At 34.6% G+C, this 19,592-nt stretch overlaps 2 protein-coding genes across 7 annotated transcripts in view; one reads left to right on the plus strand and one right to left on the minus strand.

The window, feature by feature from the left end:
- LOC106134840 (protein Tob1) overlaps window positions 1–3,324 on the minus strand; it is a 40,488-nt gene extending 37,164 nt beyond the window's left edge. For 3 of the 6 annotated variants that reach the window (XM_060954968.1, XM_060954966.1, XM_060954967.1), the window contains exon 1: window positions 3,104–3,324. The gene's annotated coding sequence lies outside the window, so the exon portion shown is untranslated. Of the gene's footprint in view, window positions 1–3,064 lie in introns of all 6 variants that reach the window. The other 3 variants (XM_060954962.1, XM_060954963.1, XM_060954964.1) reach the window with 1 other exon arrangement.
- LOC106134523 (ATP-binding cassette sub-family F member 3) overlaps window positions 1–19,592 on the plus strand; it is a 434,240-nt gene that overhangs the window by 48,580 nt on the left and 366,068 nt on the right. The gene's annotated exons all lie outside the window — the stretch shown is intronic.

Here is a 19,592-nt window from a genome sequence, read left to right on the forward strand (position 1 = left end):
AAAAGTAATACTAAATTGTTAAATACATTCACGTTAAACGTATAAAAAAAGAAAATAAACAATATTATTACGGTGCTAAAACAAAACGATAACGTTCAATGCGGCCGTAATCTGGTGAAATTTAGTACCGAATATACCGTTGCACGTGTAAGTTAAACCAATCAGAAAAACAGTGATAAGAATCCAATAACTTTTACTGCTGACTACGAATCAAACCAATTTTAACTAACTACGTAATGGTTATAAACTTCCTTCTAACCGACAACAATAGACAACAATTTGTAATGACACAGTAACGTGACATTGAGATGTATGTAACCATTTATTTCTATGACACTTCAGTATGCAATTCAGTTTTTAATTATGCATTATTCTTCAAGACTAAAACATTTTATTATGTGATTATACTTTTTTACCTTCTTCTATATCATAGCGTTGTCCAGATTACAACATAATTGTTAGCAAGATACAAGCTAATTCATATCACGTTTTATTATTTACGGGGCAGACAAAACCAATAGTCACAAGATTCAAAGTTCACGTTTAGCTGTTAGTCACAGGCCACAGGATATTGCTTTAGAGTAATATACATAACTAGGAAAAGGACGAGTCCCATAAGATTTAGAATAGAATTCTTAGCAACTAGAAACTAAAGCTAAAAACTAAAGCTAAAACTAGGTATTGTGCACAATAGCTTCCGAAATTTAAATTTTTTCTCTCTTAAACAATTGATCAAACATGGTTCCGTCTCCCATGAGCGCATTTGATTGACGATCATTAATTTTTTGCTGCAATCAATCAAAGTTCTGCTCTAATTAACTCGTAATCATCCATTTGTCAATTGAAATCAGTCGTTATTTACAACTTCTCGCTCGAGAATCTTGAAAAAAAATTACATCTTTAACTTATTAAAGTAATATGGATTTATACTTTTAGATTTGTACTTTTGTTTGTAACGAAGGAACTCAAAAGCTAAACTGACGTTTTATAAAATTTTGCAAAAATAAACTGTTAAAAATATCAGTAGTTATATAGGCTTTTGTTTCTACCAGAATCTACTACTACTGGTACATTTAAAATTATTTCCTTAAATTTTTAAAGCTTGTTAAAAATTTTGTGTGTTCGTATGAATGCAAATGCGAATTCCTTGATTAGAAATATTATCATACACATACACATGATACGCCTTTTTTCGCCTCTGCATAATTCTTTCCCTTGTTTCGCAGTCTCTCTTGAATCAAGCTCAACGATTTAGGGTTCTCTCTCTTGAATTGACCTTATACCAGAGCTCGATATGATCAAGGTTCTTTGTATATTTGGATGCATATTTTCGTTCCAAGCTTTTATGTTATACATTAAAGTTACATATAAGATTTTTTTTGTAACTTTTGTTTATACTACATATAAATATATTTGTTAGCTTTTTGATTTTACTGTACTCGTAACTGTTCATTCGATTTCCTATCTGAATTTTAACCCATATAGCTGAACGTTTTTAATATCTTCGAGACTGTTGGCGCTATATACCTACCTCATAAGGTATAAAGATTTGGTTATATGTGATGTGGTATATGTATAGGTATACTTATATAGGTATATATTTATTTAGTTTAACGCCACATTAAGTTCTCTGTAAGACCCAATGGTTGACTGGTAGATAATGCTTCTAGCATTAAGTCCGCCGATTGTGCTATACATTTGTATTTTGTGCAATGAAGTTTAAATAAATAAATATATAAGTTAAACTTTTGTGTTCCAAGCTTGTTCGATATAATTTACGATACAAAACAAACACAGGTATAGTTCGCGTGAATGAAACCCTGTCTGAACGTCTGCCAGGACGTCCATCAGACGGATTTAGATCTCTATCTGTAGGTCATGATCACCGATATCATACTAGATCATCGCACACCTGGCCAATCGTTGTTTATTTTATTTATTCACAGCTTCATTGCACTTTATAAACTTAATGGGATTCTTCTTCTATACAATGAGCTAGCGACCACTATGTCATTCACAATTTCATCATAAAGCCATACAGCTGAACTTGACCTTTCAGTCGTTTTTAGATTTTTGGCTGTGTCTACCTTGTAAAGAATAAAGACGCGATTATGTGTATGTTTGTAATTGCACTTATATAGGTGGATTAACTCCATGGTTTGCTAGTGGATTTTTTACCGTCTATCCCTAACGAGGTGGGCCAAGCCAGTAGTCATAGCTCGAAAGTCATGCTGTAGCTAAATGGTTTTTAAAATTAATTGGAAAACACTAGGAACGCTTTTTTTAAAATGACGGACTAATAAAATTATTCATTGGTTTAAAGTACCTATCAAAGTTTTTAGTTTTACAAAGTTTTAAATTGTAAGAAATGTATGCTACGCGTAATGTTATGAACTTAATTTAGATCGCTGCACTGTTTTTATGAAATTTTGTTTTTTGGGAAAGATCACCGATCAAACTCAATCTACATTTCAGCGGGCGAAAGCTTATTAGGTACAAAAATGAATTACCTGCTGTGCGGGTGACATAAATTAATAATTTATATTAATTTTCTTTGTATTCAACTTCTGACTTTTAATATTATTTATTTAGTTTATAACCTCCGGCTATAAAATATTTCAGTGACACTTTGATGGCTTGGATTTATGCTTTATTTATTTTATTTGAGAAAGTTTAAATTGCCGACCTGTTATCTCGTTTTGTTAAGCTTAATTTACATCTTTTATTAAGCTATAAATTTTCCGCAATAAAAATAAATAAGTTAATTAAAAAGTAAAAAGCGAAAATGCCTTTATCTAAACCGGCCTCTATAAAGCATTACAGGATTACTTATTCAACTCACGCCTCAAAGATCGCACATTCGCGATTTATTCGTTTTCCTTGCCACCCTCGAGATATCATAAATAATGTATAATATACGTTCTAAACAATCAGACCGTAGATGTACTATAATACAAATGCGAACGCAAACATGGGCGGCCTTGAACGCTAAGCAGATCGCCTGAAAATACTCGGCGCGTGGAAATAGCCGCGTTGAAAATACTAGCACGTGATTGTTACGTACCTCTCGTATAGTCGTATGGAGAAAATCGATGGTGCTTACCACTCGACTACCGGCCGCTGACTGAGCCACTGTGTCAGCGGAACGCGCCCCACCCGAGCCTTCGCCCGACTAGCTATCACAGATTATAATTTAAAAAAAAAATTTTCACCGCTTCCTCACTAAAAGTTACACATAAAAAAAATTCAAATTAATTATTTGTTGGCGTGTCGATGATCCGCGCGTTGAGTCGCGACTGGCGCGTGTGAGCTCTTCGGAGTGGGGCGGTGGACTGGTGGCTGAGCAGGCAGCCAGCGAGGAGTCGAGCTCCCCCCCGCCCCCCGCCCGCGCCGTGACGTCGGCAGCCCCGATGGTGGAAATTAGCAGCTTCTCGCGCGAGGGTCGCCAGATGTAGGTCACGGGGACTGGGCCTGCACTTGCCCACTGTACCGTTCTGATATACTTGACAAGTTTAAGGACGTAACTAGTTGTCATTAGACGTGCGTTTCTTAGCCGCTACGGATTCGTAGCACTCCTTGTAGCGCTACGAAGGAATACATCGTGATTGTTTACTTTCATTTATGTTGCACTAAAAGAATTGCACGCTCATTTTCCGGATAAGTTCTTTAATACAAACGAAATGTAATGAAACGAAACAAGCAATCAAATTGTGACTTTTATTTCCATTACATGTACATACATACTTGAAATTGCTTACTGTAAAATAGACTACCGGACTATAAGTATCTATATTAATATTTTTGATTTGATTAAATATATACATATAGTCAAAGTCACGTCTATATCCCAGGCGGAGTAGACAGAGCCAACAGTCTTGATAAGACTGAAAGGCCACGTTCAGCTTATGGCTAAGTGTTGGCATTGATATTCAAATAGTGACAGGTTGCTGGGCCATCGTCCACAGAAAGTGTCCGAAGTTTATAAGACTTTCCCTGAGTTGCCTTTTACGACATCCCTAGAAAAGATATGGAGTGTATGGCCACTCCACATTTTTATCATGGATATTTTCTAAAATGCCGGGAACCACATTGATTAGAGTAATTAAGAATTTAGAAAACAAACATAGAATAAAACCATAGCTAGTGATTCAGAGAAGCACCATAAAATTAAATGTATTAGATATCATATAAAAAGTAATAAAATCAATCTTACTGTGTGTGTGTAGTTACAAAGAAAATTAAATGAATTGCGTAGCCTTAGCAGCATCGACTACGATTTAAAAATGTTTTGTGAGAGGCGTCGTAGCTCCGTAGACGAGCTACGAGCTACGATTCAAATAAATAGAAACCAATTTACATTGAGTTTCTTTTAGATACCTCTCTTTAGAAATAAATAATACCACGTAATTACGTTATTTTCCATTACATTTTGTATTACATATGTGTTTAAAATTGGTGGAGTAAGCGTTTTCTATTATATGATATATTACATTTCTTGGTAAGAAAAGTGTATTTCGTTATTTCGTATTTTCAAAGATTACACAAATATTACGTTGAGGAAACAAACATTTAGTTTTTGTAATGTGCTTTTATAATGCTTAGTCCTCTTACGCGTTTTTTAAACGTTTCTTTTCTTTTAACTTAAACATGAGGCAATGAATATATTAACCAGAAATCGGTTAAAAAAAGTACGTGTCAGATGATATGCGAGCCAATGGACTGAAATCCGAGGACTCTGAAAACCGGGCCAAGTGGAGAGAGAAAAGTCGGAAGGCGGACCCCGGGCTCCGAAACACTTTTGTGGAGGGCGCAACCGAAGTAACACGCAGAGATGAGAGAGAGATGTTAAAAAAAAGACTTAATAAAATTGCAACCTTTATTTTTCGCGTTTGTAAAAGTACAATGAAATGGCTTGACAACCTGTCGCTTTTAAAAATCTATAAATATAATTTGCCGAAAGTTAATGTTAAAGACAATCAAAACTCTTTATCACCAAAACATTGCATCGTACAATGAAAGTTATCTTTCTTTTATTATTACCTGAAGCTTCGCTCCCGTTTTTTTTAATAAGAAAAGTAACAAACTCTCGTCACTAATGATAGTCAAGTATATCTCTATACTATCCCAGTGCCAGATTTTATCAAAATTGGTTTAGTAGTTTGTAAGTTAATTAACAGAAATTTTGTAATATTGACAATGAGGTAAATATTAAATTATATATAGATGATAAAATTTAAAATGTTAGTTTCATGTTACTTTTATTAGATATAAAAAAATGTTACAAATACTTTAGGCACTTCTGAGATAAATTGCTTTTTTATTGAGATTAAGTTTTATCGTCTTAACAATGTTTTACACTCTACACTGGCGTTGTCATTTTTCTTCATTCGCCGTAAAATATTTATAAAAGGTTCGTAAAATGATGGATTGCTTTGGGCCTCGGATCTATTGATTTAAAGGCACCTTAAGTGGGGTTCGCTGTTATTTCAAAAAGTCTTATGTTATTATTGGCTTGGAAAAAATTGGACCTTCGAAAAATGTTTTGTATCTTGTTCTTGAGAGGTGAGAAATGGTGCTGAAGAAGTTTCTTCGAATATATAAAATCTTATAGCCATTCTGTAGATACCATACAGATATGCATTGTCACGTCTTCATCAATCACGGGTTGAGAGAGCCAAATGACACGTTTATTTTCTATAATTAAAACGCGAATTGTCGTTGTTGTTGAAAAGTGAAAATTGTATGCAAATCAGCAGCATTATTTATTGCATTAACTATAGTTATGTTAGGGTTCTATTTATAACCTATTATTCCAGGGTTCAGTGAAAGCATAAAATGTCAACGGAGCTCAAAAACAAACACGGAGCAGAAATACCCCGACCGCCAAGAATATCCAATAAGCATAACACTACATACGCCTAGTTTAACTTTTGTTAGAACTTGGTCACAGTCATAAACGGACGCGGAGAAGATTTTAAACCAGAACAAACGCGATCTTTTTTTCTTTGCTTTATTCTATTTCTATGTCTTTTATGTATTTGTTATTATCATCTGAATTATCATCTTGTATCATCTGGCGTAAGATATCCTGATCTTGCATATATGAAAGTGAAGTTTATAAAGCATGATGTTAATAAAAGAGTCGTGAGTTGGTGAGTCGAAACATTTCCAATAAAAGGTACGTATGATATTCCTAAGATTTAAGTGTTGTTAAAATTTATAAAGTAACTTAACTTAAACTAACTTACCATCAAAATAGTAGTCTAATAAAGTCTTAGAATTGTTTACGGATGACTGAAATATTTATATAAGAGATTTCTATATTTCTTAAAAATATTGGCTATATATAATTTCTTAAGACTCAAACGTCTGATAACAAAAGATAAGAAATTCTGGGAAACTGAGAATACATACAATAAAAAGCAAAAACTATTATAAATACTTGCCTTGCCCGCACTTGTATAACATTCGCTGTTTTCTTACTAACAAAACCCCACCCAAACATATTGTTTCAGGTATGTGGAGCATGGTGAATTGGTGATTCAGGACCAGTCAATGTTAACAATGACTTATGTTAGGGAGAGCGTGAAGCATCTGTATCTAACAACCCACATTACAGTAAAACACGAAAATGTGTATGTACGCATACGTACATATTATTATTTGCACATATATTCATACATAATGTACATACTAACAGGTCTTTATCCCATACGAGAAAGACAGAGCCAAAAGGCTGAAAGGCTACGTCATGACATAATGACAGGTTGCTAGCCCATCGTCTAAAGGATTTTCACATATGATTAAGTTTATCAGCATAATGTTTTGTTATAACATGCAATGCAGTAACTTCGATGAATTCATAAGCATTTGCGTTTTTTTACACGTCATCAATCAAACAATGGATTATATCGATTAACTTTCATGCTTACGTATTGAGCGAGAGTAAATGTTCAATTTTTTTTATCAACAATGACCTTAAGAAGGACCATACTAAGAACAGAAATACCCAGAAAATAAGTATTTGGCGAAGAGAGACTAGTAGAACCGAACCCAATGAAATAGGGTAAAGCTAGGCAGCGTTCTTAGATAAAACATGCCATATCAAAACCACCTATGTTATTATGTATTCATATCAAAATCCATTCCCATTAATATTTTATCATATAAATGTAAATAATGTAAAACCGAAAGGTATATCTTTTGGGAATACGTTTCATTATATTCGGGAGGCCGAATCAATCCCAATTTTCGTCAGAATTTCTGAACAATACGCGCCATTTTCTCGGAAAATTGTTTGCCGGGATAAATGGAATATTGCTTTTTTAGGTTAGCTGGTTTTGGGTTATATCAATTGAAAGTTCTCAATAAACATCCTTTTTATATCTATGTAAAAAGCTTATTTGATAAAAAGATGGACAGGGGATTATCGATCATCGAACAAATTACGAGAATGTTAGTAAGATAGTTGAGTTGTTAAGGTCTCCTTCGTCCTGGCTTTAGTCCCGTTTGCATCTTCATCACTCTGAGAGGAGCCCGAGCCTTTGACTATGGATCCTGGATTGGGTGATTCAGGATTTTAAACGGAGCAACTTCCATATGACCTCCGCAATCTTTGCAGGTAAACCTAACCTGTATTGGATCGATCATGGTTACACATCCAGTTGCCTGAATGTGTAGGTTTCCTCACGATATATTCCCTCACCGTCACCATCGGTAAGTATTCAAACGTATGTACATAACTTTGAAAATAGTCATTGCTACATGACCGTGGGATTCGAACCTGTGACGTTATGCGCATCAGTAATTTCAACCGGGCAGCATCAGTAATTTCAACCGGGCACCTTTCCGATTTGACCACCGACGTACGGCTCGGTTAAGTTGTTAAGGTAACCCACTTCAAAGTGTGTCTGAACCAAGAGAACATAGGTTAGAATTCTACTGCAGCCAAGAACCTATGACTTATTTCTGAGTTACATACATTGGTTTGATTGATAACCTATGCTTCCGGTGAACGAAAACAAACTAGAAACTATATGCATTTCAACTAACGACTGAAAGGTTTATATTTAACATATAGGAAAACGTAGAACATTATACGATCCAAATAAATAAATTCCTCGTAATGCAGTAACATAAAAGCTATAATTATATAAAAGGCGTAGGTAATATAAATCAAAGTGGAGTGGTAAATTATTGATTTTCCATTGTAAGACCGTGTGATGGATTGTGCCACAGTGACGGTCGAAAATTGTGGCCTTCGGAAGTGAGGACAAAACATTTAGGGTACAAAGAAATAATCGGGTGCAATTTGACTAAATTCTACTTGATATAAGTCCTTTAGAGGGCGCTGTAGTCAATTTTATGTGACATCCTGCAGCACATAACCAGCGAACGATCAAGAGGCTTCTAACGACACATCATTTGTCTAATTATAATAACTTGTTTTGATGATAAATAAACCACCCGCACTTTTTACTTCGACAGTGGGACAGACGGACAGACATTTTTTTTATTCTATTATCAGCTGAAAATGTTTTTAAATATCTTTAGAATATAGTGGCCATTCAGAGTACATTATTTCAAATCTAAGAACAATCTTTTCAAAATTGGCCAAGTTATGGCGAAAAAACATAAGAGTCAGATTTGAGAAGTAAATTTCTTTACTATCACTGCTTTTGTTTCCGGAAGTATGAAAATAAAGAATGTGTAGAAGCACTACCTCCACGTGTTTATCGAAAAATTATAGGGGCTCTGGGTTATTTATTGATTGAAAGCTAATGTATTTTCATGGAAAAATGGAACGTTTTTCGTTTATTGTCATTAGTGTGGATTGGGTTTAGTGGGTATCCGATAATAATACATATGTACATACTTTAAATTAAAAATGCAAACGTTTGTTCCTGTCGCGGTAAGAGGAATCCTGGGCAAAGATGCAGGCAAAAGCTCTAAACAAATCTAAACTATAAGTTTTTCGGGTTTTGTTTGCCATATGGAAATAAGTATGTTCCTGCCTCCATCAATAAATTGATCAAATAATTTACTTACTAATTTTAAGCTTTCGCATTGTATGCAATGCGAAAGTAACGTAAAATACTAGTTGTAAATTATACAGGTCTTAAATGCGCACATAACGTATGCTCCATGGACGCTCGGTGACCACGGATCATTTGAAAATGATTCGAAACCTCCAAGATAAAATAAACGTTAGTATTTATAAAAAGAATTTATTTACCCCGATTTAGAAGACTGTTTCTGTTTTATTATATTCTAGAAAGGAAAAAAAAAATTATTCTTCAAATCATTTTACTTGTCTTTGAAGGTGAACTTACTGGTTGCCTAATGCTTTCTTACAAAATAAGATATTGGGTATTCATTTTCCTGTCACAATAAAACCTGTTCCATCCCTTTTGGTAAACCAAAAGAAAGATAAGAAAAAAAAGACACAAAACAAAAGAAGATAACAAAAAAAAGAAGTTAACACAAATATAAATAGAAATTGCACGATACGCGCGCCACATTGAGGCTCTCTTGTCGATTTAACATCACCCAATACGCCAAGATATATTTGTTTAGGAGTTACGTTACAAGCCAACGTAATTCAACAAACAGGCTGAGTTCCATGTCGATCATTTGTTTGGAGCCGTCGAGCCTTTGTCTGGCTTCTGAAAGGTTAAGTGAAATTGCTTTGTTTTATTTGTGCTAATATGACGTCATATAGGCTTTATACATGTGATCTCGTGTTTGGTTTCCTGGAGCGTAGAATATCTCAGGTGTCCGGGGTTCATTTTAATAGGGCGGCCAAAAATTACATACATAAACACAGTCACGTCAATATCCCTTGCGGTGTAAACAGTCTTAAAAAGACTGAAAGGCCACGTTGAGCTGTATGGCCTAATACCTACAAAATGCCTACAAAATATTCCAAGCTTATTAGTCATTCCCTTAATCATCTTTTACGACATCCATAGATAAGTCACGTCATGGAGTGGTAATTTTTAAGAGTCGTGGATCCCACGGCACCCAAAATTATTTTTCCTGCATTCATTATATTCTCATCAGAATCGGTAACGGCATATGAATATAAGACCTAATAGAGTTTGTTTTAAAGAAATCGTTAAAATCTTTTGACTTACTTTTATTTCGTTGATAAGAAACAATATCTTCTCAATCAGCAGTTTGATACAAGCGCGTTGACATTCAGGACCTTCTCTTATTTATAACTGGAGTGTAAATAAAACATTATATTTATATTTGCAAGTTCTTTGTGCACTGGCCTTTATTTCACCTTTGATATTCCCAAACATAAGATTAAGGGTACGTAGCAACACGTTATTCGCGCCTTCATATAATATTTAGTAGGAAAACGCTGTATGTTTCTGAAAAATATGTACTTAGGTCTATATTTTTCTTATATTTGGAAGTACACGCTTGAATTACAGTATTATACGTTAAGAAAGATGTTTTTGTGCTTCCGACAGGTTTTTACAATAAAAAAAAAAACACATTTTCACGACTCTTCTTCCTCCTGGCTTTAGTCCGGTTAGCATACTCAACACTCTTGAGAGGTGCCTGGGATATGCGTTTGACCATGGAACCTTAATTGAGTGAGTCAGGTTTTTACACGAAGCGATCTGACCTCCGCAACCTTTGCAGGGGAAACCTAATCCGTGTTGGATCGATTATGGTCAAGTCTGCAAGTGCAGGTTCCTCAGGATGTTTTCCTTCACCGTGAGAGCATCGGTTAGTTGTCAAACTAATGTACCCTTCGAAAATAGTCATTGTTACATGGCTGAGGTGGGATTTGAACCTGTGGCCTATATGCGTGTCGCGCATTTTAACAGGGTACCTTACCGATTCGACCACCGACGCTCTTCACATATATACATACATACATATGGTCACGTCTATATCCCTTGCGGGGCAGACAGAGCCAACAGTCTTGAAAAGACTGAATGACCACGTTCAGCTATTTGGCTCAATGATAGAATTGTGATTTCAAATAGTGACAGGTTGCTAGCCCATCGCCTAAAAGAGAATACCAAGCTTGTAAGCCAATCCCTTAGTCGCCTTTTACGACATCCATGGGAAAAAGATAGAGTGGTCCTATTCTTTTTTGTATTGGTGCCAGGAACCACACGGCACGCGCTCTTCACCACTCTTCATAATAGGCAATTGGTTTACATTCATTACCTAACCTAACACCAGAACGTCTACGATTTGATTAAGGGTTCAAGGATGAAAAAAAAACTAAAGAATCGATACCTGGCAAACGCTAGAATACATGAATCATCGAGTTCTCACCTACAATACAATTTTTTTATCATTTGCACATTACAATTAATTCGGCCATGAGACCGTGACTAAACTCGAGGTGAACAGATGCATATCCTCTTTCCTGGCCCTTCGTAGAGAAAAAAAAACATAAAAAGACGCAATTTCCGAACGTTTCGCTGTCAACGGACCGTAAAATTACTTTTGTGTAGGGGTTTTAGGGCATATGGAATGCTGAAAGGTAAAGAAGTTACTCAAGCAATAATAGGAAAACGGTCGTCAATCCAGTATTTTAAAGGTTTTAGAAGCCCAAGTTTCAATTAACAAACAATCTTTACTTTTAATATATTTGTTACATGAGTGAATACTTGCGTTACTTTCAAGCATACTTTCTTATAAATATTAAAAGTCTTTCAATATAACATTGAGTTTTAATGTTATAAATTTAACGTTCAAATTCAGGTGAGTCTACTTTCTCAATAAACCATAGGTATAATAGTAAACGTGTTTTTTTAAGTCTTGAACAGAATTAGCTCCGTCTAACCCGTAAAATATAAAAGGCGTGACATTTGTGTGTGTCGACAAAAATGGCTAACGAAACTCATATATACATAGTCACGTCCATATCCCTCGCGGGATTGACAGAGCCACCAGTTTTGAAAAGACTGAAAGGCCACGTCCAGCCGTTCAGGCTTTATGATGGAGTTGAGATGGAACGAAACTCAACATTTGACTTATGGTTTTCTAGGTCTAGATAGGATTAATTTTGAATCAAAATGTAGTATTTTTTAAGAAGATTAATATACATTAATCTTAGTACAAAGTTACAAGGTTATGTGGATCAGTCATGGCCGGAGGAGGACGATGTTGTTAAGTTTGAAATTTGTTCTTATAAAATGTTGAAGTTAGTTATCCAAAAACTTATTATAACGATAGCAAAGAGGAGACTTTTGTAAAATTAATAAAAAATTGTGTAAAAGACCCCGATCTTTTCTGTCCTACGAAATAGTAAATCTATATATAACTAAATAATGTTGTTTTTATACATTGTATTTGGTGTGTGTAGCATTTAAAATAAATGCATTATCTATCTATCTATTATTACCTTCTTCTTCAAAAACGAAGCTTTCTTAAATTTCATCGGCTTCATGCATAGCTACATACTTGGACTGCATATTGTGTACTGCACTCATGGGTTCTTGCTAGTTATTAGAAATACACACAATACATGAGATTCCTTAAGTATTATATTGCGTCTGAGGATGGTCTAGGGTGCATTAATGAAAGATTTTTCTAAATTACCGCGGTACAAGAATTAACCGCATTTGTGGCTTGACGCGGCCGATTGCCTGCGAGCCACGTCAATATCCCTTGTGGGATAGACAGAATCAATAGTCTCGAAAATACGGCTTAATAATGGAATTGAGATTCAAATAATCACACGTTGCAAAGTAGGTCGGTCGAAGTTCTCTACGTTCGAGATAAAATATACTTACGTTAAGTTTGTCAAATTTACACAAGAAACCTTCATAGTTCACCTCATGCGGCTCCAGATCAATGCATTCGAGGCCGCATGCATTTCCTTATTCCCAATACCATTCCGCGATAAAAAGAGAATAAATTGCACGAAGGGCCTCCGAGGCGTTCGGCCGAGAAAATCTAATAGGAAATCATTTCCGGATGCCGAGATATCAGGGCCTTTTCATCCCTTTGTTGATGAAATGAATTATGTATATTTTGAAGCACGACTTTTCTTATTGCCTTAGCAAATGTTTTTCTAATAACTTTCTGTATTGTAACAGTTTTAAGCTATTTATGAAGGAAGATGCTGATTGACTGACTCAAACCGCTAGGTCTGGATTCTCGTTCTCTGGATTTGGTTGTAGGATCCTTAAATGGTCTAGGGGTGTTACTGAGAGATACAATACAATACATACATATAGTCATGTCCATATCTCTTGCGGGGTAAACAGAGCCAACATTGAAAAACTGAAAGGCCACGTTCAGCTGTTTGGCTTTATGATAGAATTGAGATTCAAGTAGTGACAGATTGACCCCGCAAGGGATATACTATATGTATGTATGGAAATAAGTGGGTCTTTTTGATATTCTATACCAGTTTCTATGACCTAGTGAATGCGATATGATCATAGAGCGGTCGGTTGGATCAGTCATTAAAACGTATACTCAAATATTCACACCTTTATTCCTTGCGGGGTAGACAGTCTCGAAAAGATTCAAAGGATTGGTCAATAATACTGGCACTTCATATCTTGTGAAAAAAATGTGACCCAACTGCGGCATTGCAATCAGTTGTTTTGAAACCAGACATTAAGATCAGAGGCACGAAACATCAGTAATATTTATCTGTTTATCACATGTGCTCGATAATATTGATCTCTGATAGCAGATAAATTTGTGATACTGATGAAATCATGATATCTGTGGTGTAAAACAGGTTTAGGTTAATTTTTTATTAGGATAGGGTTATCCTGTCATCTAAGCGTCTTTTTTCAGCTATTCTGTAGTTCTTCTGTACGTGCGTTTTGGAAGCGGTATGTAGTAGAGCTAACTACACATTAAACCTGAATCCTTTTTAGAAAATAAATCTATTTCTATTAGTTCGTTATGCTTATTATATTTTCATTTTTATTATGACACCGAATCCAGAAAAGCGCCCATCGATCATTTCAGTTATTCAGTACATTTGCATAGACACAGCAGTAAAGCCACCGAGTTCCTAAAATTATGCACAGAGAGCATAATAAATTCCACACAAAATAGAAATGTAAATATTTGACGCTTCTAACTTCTAACCACAGCTTTGTATTACGTCAGCGAAGTAATTCAGGAGCAGCGCATTAAACAAATAGCTGAAAGCATTCCTTGTATTGTCATAGAGTTACGATAAAATAATCAGAAATATTAAAATATACAATAGTTCAGGCCAGAACGCATACCCTTCAATCTGTTGTGAACAATGATCGTTTTAAATAGTTTCGGTGTATGATGGATTTCGATACAAAGTGTAATAACAAAATAGGCTAAAAATAATTAACACGAAGAGATAATTCGAAGTCAAGTGATATAGGTAATTTTATATTAAGTATGTATAATGTATATCAGCAAATTAATTAAAAGAAAAATATTTGTTAATGAAAAGTAGATTTAATTAATATTATTTGAATTAATATTAATCATAAATTACGTCATCCTTTTATTCATTTTATTCCCAAATACAAATAATATTTGAACTTTAAAAAAAAATTGTGTTTTGCGTGATTTAGTCTCTAATTCAGTATTTCTTCTTTTTCTTTTGAAAACATGTCGCAATGGAGTTTTAGTTAACTGTTTCTGAAACAGGCGGCAAATTGAGGTGCAGGTTTTAAGCTATAGCGTTGTATGTGATAAATCGTTGCCATGCCAAAAACCGAATTTCACAAACATACAAGATCTTTCTTAAAAAAATTATCTATGTTACTAGATGAAAAGAAATATGTATACTACTAGTTATGTACTTTATTGCAGTTACTCGAAAGTCAGACAAAAGTGATATCAACGGATTAATAGTTCAAAATTTCGTAGTACCATGAGTACCCTACTCGTATTAGTAGAAATGTCTATATTACGAGTAGGTATATGTATTTGCGTAATCCTTATTGCACTCTCTAATAAGTTCCGGAATATGAGGTTCCCAAAATGGCTTTCAATGACTTTACAAGGTTTAAATTGTACCACGGAAAGAATTTATAAAGATATTATTTTATTTTAGGACTCTATTAAACTTGCCCTTTAATTACAATAATAATTGAATTAAACCTTTTTTATAACAATATACTTTTATGTGACAATTGAGCTTAGATACTTTACAACCAATTTTGACAAAGTTTTAGGTCAGATTACTCTTAACTTAAGCCTCACATAAAACACGCGTACATGTTTGCATTTCTCTATCGTTATCAACTCGTTATTCATACTTGTGCAACATTCGACTGTTGACGTTATCGTAACTTTACGTAACGCTAACTGTTGCTGTATTTTGGCGGCTAATTAAAACTTTCCACAATACATGCTTGGCGTAAAACAATCTTCAACTTGTAACTAACAGTTAGGCGAATTATGATTTTAAAACGTTTTCATTTTTTTAACTCTATGACAAAACTGGCTGGTGGGTTGCATACTTGAAATTTTTATTTTAAGTGATGGGTTAGCAATATGACTCTATAAGAATTCAATTCCATACTTAAAATTACAGGTAAAAGGGACCTTAGATTATTTTCAGGAATTTTGTTAAGTCTACCACGTGAGGGATTTGTCTGAATAAAAATCCTTAAAAAAATAAGGTCATGGGTTTCAAAGACATATTGAAGTATAAAAATAAATATTTCAACTATAAAGCTTACGGAATAAGGACTATAATTATTCTAATAAAACTATTATAAGTTGAAGTTACAGTGGGCTTGCTAAATAGAGTTTGAGCTGAACCAATGATGTGGGCATCTTGTTTATTTGTTTTTAACTCGGCTAGAGTTAACCATGTTTCCTTTGTTACGACATTGTTTAACACAAGTGCAGAGAGCTAAGGCTGCTTAGTCGCTTAAAAGTTTTGTAACAAAGCTATGAGCAACTATAGCAATACAATTGAATAGACATTTGCATCTTCAGCCTTAAAAGGGGGTAAATTTTATTCGTTAGTTAATTCCAAAAAAATAAAATCAAATAGATATCTTCATGCCCGTTCGTGTGAATTTCGGGACATTTATTGCTGTTCACTCTTTTAATGCTCCTCAACACTCAAAGACAAATACATGGCAAATATCAGTTCCCTATGTAAGACGTCGTCTGTCATTTAATGAACAAAAAATTGAATTAATATGACAGAGAATATGTATAAATATCGAGTGTTGCCAATATAGAATAAAATATAAAACTACTTTATCAAAGTTTCCTCATTCCCGCTTTACGAAATCCAAACACCACCGGACAGGATCATTTCACTTTGCATTCGTATCAAAACTTCTGGTCGCACCCGTACATCATTATTAACCTGACATTTATCTTGGTTTCACTTTATCAGGGGTCACACAAGAACCAATTTCTGGCAATAGAAAAGAAAAAATATCAGGGCTGATTTTAATTACTTTTGGGCCCTGCTCTTTGGAACATAAGCATTATGTACTACAAGCTGTGCCCGCGACTTCGTCCGCGTGGAATAGTTATTTTGGGCATCATTGAAGCCCTCAAGGATGAATAATTTCCTCCGTTTTTTTTTCACATTTTCTATTATTTCTTCGCTCCTAATAGTTGCAGCGTGAGGTTATATAGCCTAAAGCCTTCCTCGATAAATGGTCTATTTAACACAAAAATAATTTTTCAATTCAAACCAGTAGTTCCTGAGATTAGCGCGTTCAAACAAACTCTTCACGTTTATATAGTACATAAAATATTATTTAATGTGTTTATCTGGGGGCATATGGTTTTTGGTGTATGAATTGATAAATAAATAAAAAATAACACTTTATCCTCCTCCTCACTCCGCCACCAACGAAAGCCCGTATTTTCCAAAGCCAGCCCCTAGCTCTGTAGTTCTAAATGCAGCAAATATTTAATTATACTTTATTTTGATAAGGCTAAAACAATGGCCAACAAGTTTGAATTATATCCAATTGCAAACAAACTAGAAAGCCAAATGAAGACTTAAAATATATGTGACATAATAAACCAAAAGATTAAACAAATAAAATTAATAAAAAAATAAATAAATGACAAGTGGGTGCGAAACCGAAACTCCCTCAACCCGAACATAACTTGAGCACCTTGTTCTTAATTACAAAGAGAGAGATCTCGACAAATTCTTAACTAGACACCGCGATCCAAAACTTTATCTAGTAGAGTCGTAAACTTGACTTATTTAAGTGAATTCCATACCTTAAGAGCTGGATCATACTGATTTCATGGATTAAGTTTCAAAATCAAGTTGTTTATTAATAAGAAGTAAATTTTTCATATAAATCGAAATAGTTAACGCCATAATGTCGTTGAAATTATAGCTTTTAGGAACGAAGTATTATCGTCTTACATCGCACACATAATCTTAGGGATTCTAATATAACAGTTGCAAATTTTTTTTTATTATTCCTCAATGTTGCCGAGGATTTGGAAAGATCCTGATTTGGCGACAACCACATGCCGATGGATTCTAGTTATCATCATCGTCGTTTTCATCGCGCTTTTCTTATTCCTGTCCTCCCTAAGCAGGAGCAAGAGTTTCGCCTATCAACATGATGAAGAATACATACATACATATGGTCACATCTATATCCCTTGCGGGGTAGACAGAGCCAAAAGTCTTGAAAAGACTGAATGGCCACATTCAGCTATTTGGCTTAACGATAGAATTGAGATTCAACTAGTGACAGGTTGTTAGCCCATCGCCTAAAATAGAATCCCAAGTTTGTAAGCCTATCCCTTAGTCGCCTTTTACGACATGATGAAGAATCCAAAGTTTATAATACTTTCCTTTGATTGTAGTTTACAATCTGCACGTAAAGGTGCCTTTCATAGCCTTACCTTTACCAAACCGTGTCTGATAATCTCTGACGTCATTACACGTGCCGGAGGCAATTTGGAATTGAATAATTTCCACAAAGCTCTATTTGATTACAATAATTACTTTGTTGTTTACTATTAATTTGAGCGGAAAATGGATAGGAAATACAGGATAATAGTAGAGGAGCTATACCAATTTGATGAAAACCACAGAGCAAGGTGTGCCTCGTTCTGTTATTGGATAATCTTATTGATATTGTAATGTATATTGGAATCACTCAAGTGTAAGTTTTAACGCTTGGATACTTGAAATTTCAATGTGATTTGGATTGGATCTATTTTCATAACAGAATTGTCTTTCTCAAATTCGTAAACCTACGTAATATATAGACTAGTCTGAACGTTTGGAAACCTACCGTCTTGGAGTAATACCTTTACTCCCAAATCACGAGGTTTATGCATTCTTTTGTTGGTAAAGAATACGAGTAACATACAAAATAGAATAAAAATAATAATAAATAAATACATATATGCGGGACAAATTACACAGATAGAGTTAGCCTCTAAGTAAGTTCGAGACTTGTGTTACGAGATACTAACTCAACGATACTATATTTTATAATAAATACCTACTTATATAGATAAATATCCAAGACCTAGGCCAATCAGAAAAGTTCTTTTCTCATTATAACCTGACCGGGATTCAAACCCGGGACCTCCGGTGTCACAGACAAGCGCACTACCGCAACGCCACAGAGGCCGTCCAAAAAAATCCATCATTGGGCCCAACAGATGAACGTGGCCTTCAGCATTTTCGGAAAATTGGCTCTGTTTACCCCGTAAAGGATAAAGAAGTAATATCTAATGTTGATATGACAATAACTAAAAACGGTGAATGTATGCGCTTAGAATGTTTATATACCTAAAGGTTATATATTGCAAGTTACTAACTTGCTTGCAAGGCAGTAGCTATTTATATTAATAAGTTTACATTCTGTAATATGATAATATAATATTACGATATCACAAGCAGCTGCTCATATGCCAAAGTGAACGTGTATTCCTCTATTTATCCGGCCTAAATCTATACTACGGTGAGTTCGCTAATAAATTAGGAAGGGATTATATGGGACCCGATCCCTTATATATTGACACATTTGGTCTTATCTCCCTGCTGTATATGACATAAACCCTGAAATATATATTGAAGTTGGAGATAACCCTGACTGGTGTTGTATATCCATAATTCCATATCCACTTTACCGTTAACGATTATCCATATAGTGCCGTGTGGTTTTCGGCACTTAAAAATGAGATCCATTTTTTTTTTTTTTTTTTTTTTTTTTTTTTTTTTTTTTTTTTTTTTTTTTTTTTTTTTTTGACAAATTACACAGATTGAGTTAGCCTCGAAGTAAGTTCGAGACTTGTGTGACGAGATACTAACTCAACGATACTATATTTCACAATAGATACTTATATAGATAGATTTCTTTTCCATGAATATCGTAATAGGCGATTAAAGGAATATGAGCACATTCATCTAATGCAAATTCCTGTGCTGGTTTAGTAGCGACGAAGAAACATAATGTCCCATGTAGATTGTAAGTCATTCAAGGGAACTGCGTATATATTTGAATCTCAATTTCATTATTAAGACGTACAGCTGAAAATGACCTTACAGTCTTTACAAGATTGTTGGCTCTGTAAACCCGGAAAAATTAAACGATAAATAGATGATTGCATATATGTATTATCCATGTAACAGCCTT

This window comes from Amyelois transitella, chromosome 5, assembly GCF_032362555.1.
Source record: "Amyelois transitella isolate CPQ chromosome 5, ilAmyTran1.1, whole genome shotgun sequence".
Classification (NCBI taxonomy): Eukaryota; Metazoa; Arthropoda; class Insecta; order Lepidoptera; family Pyralidae; genus Amyelois; species Amyelois transitella.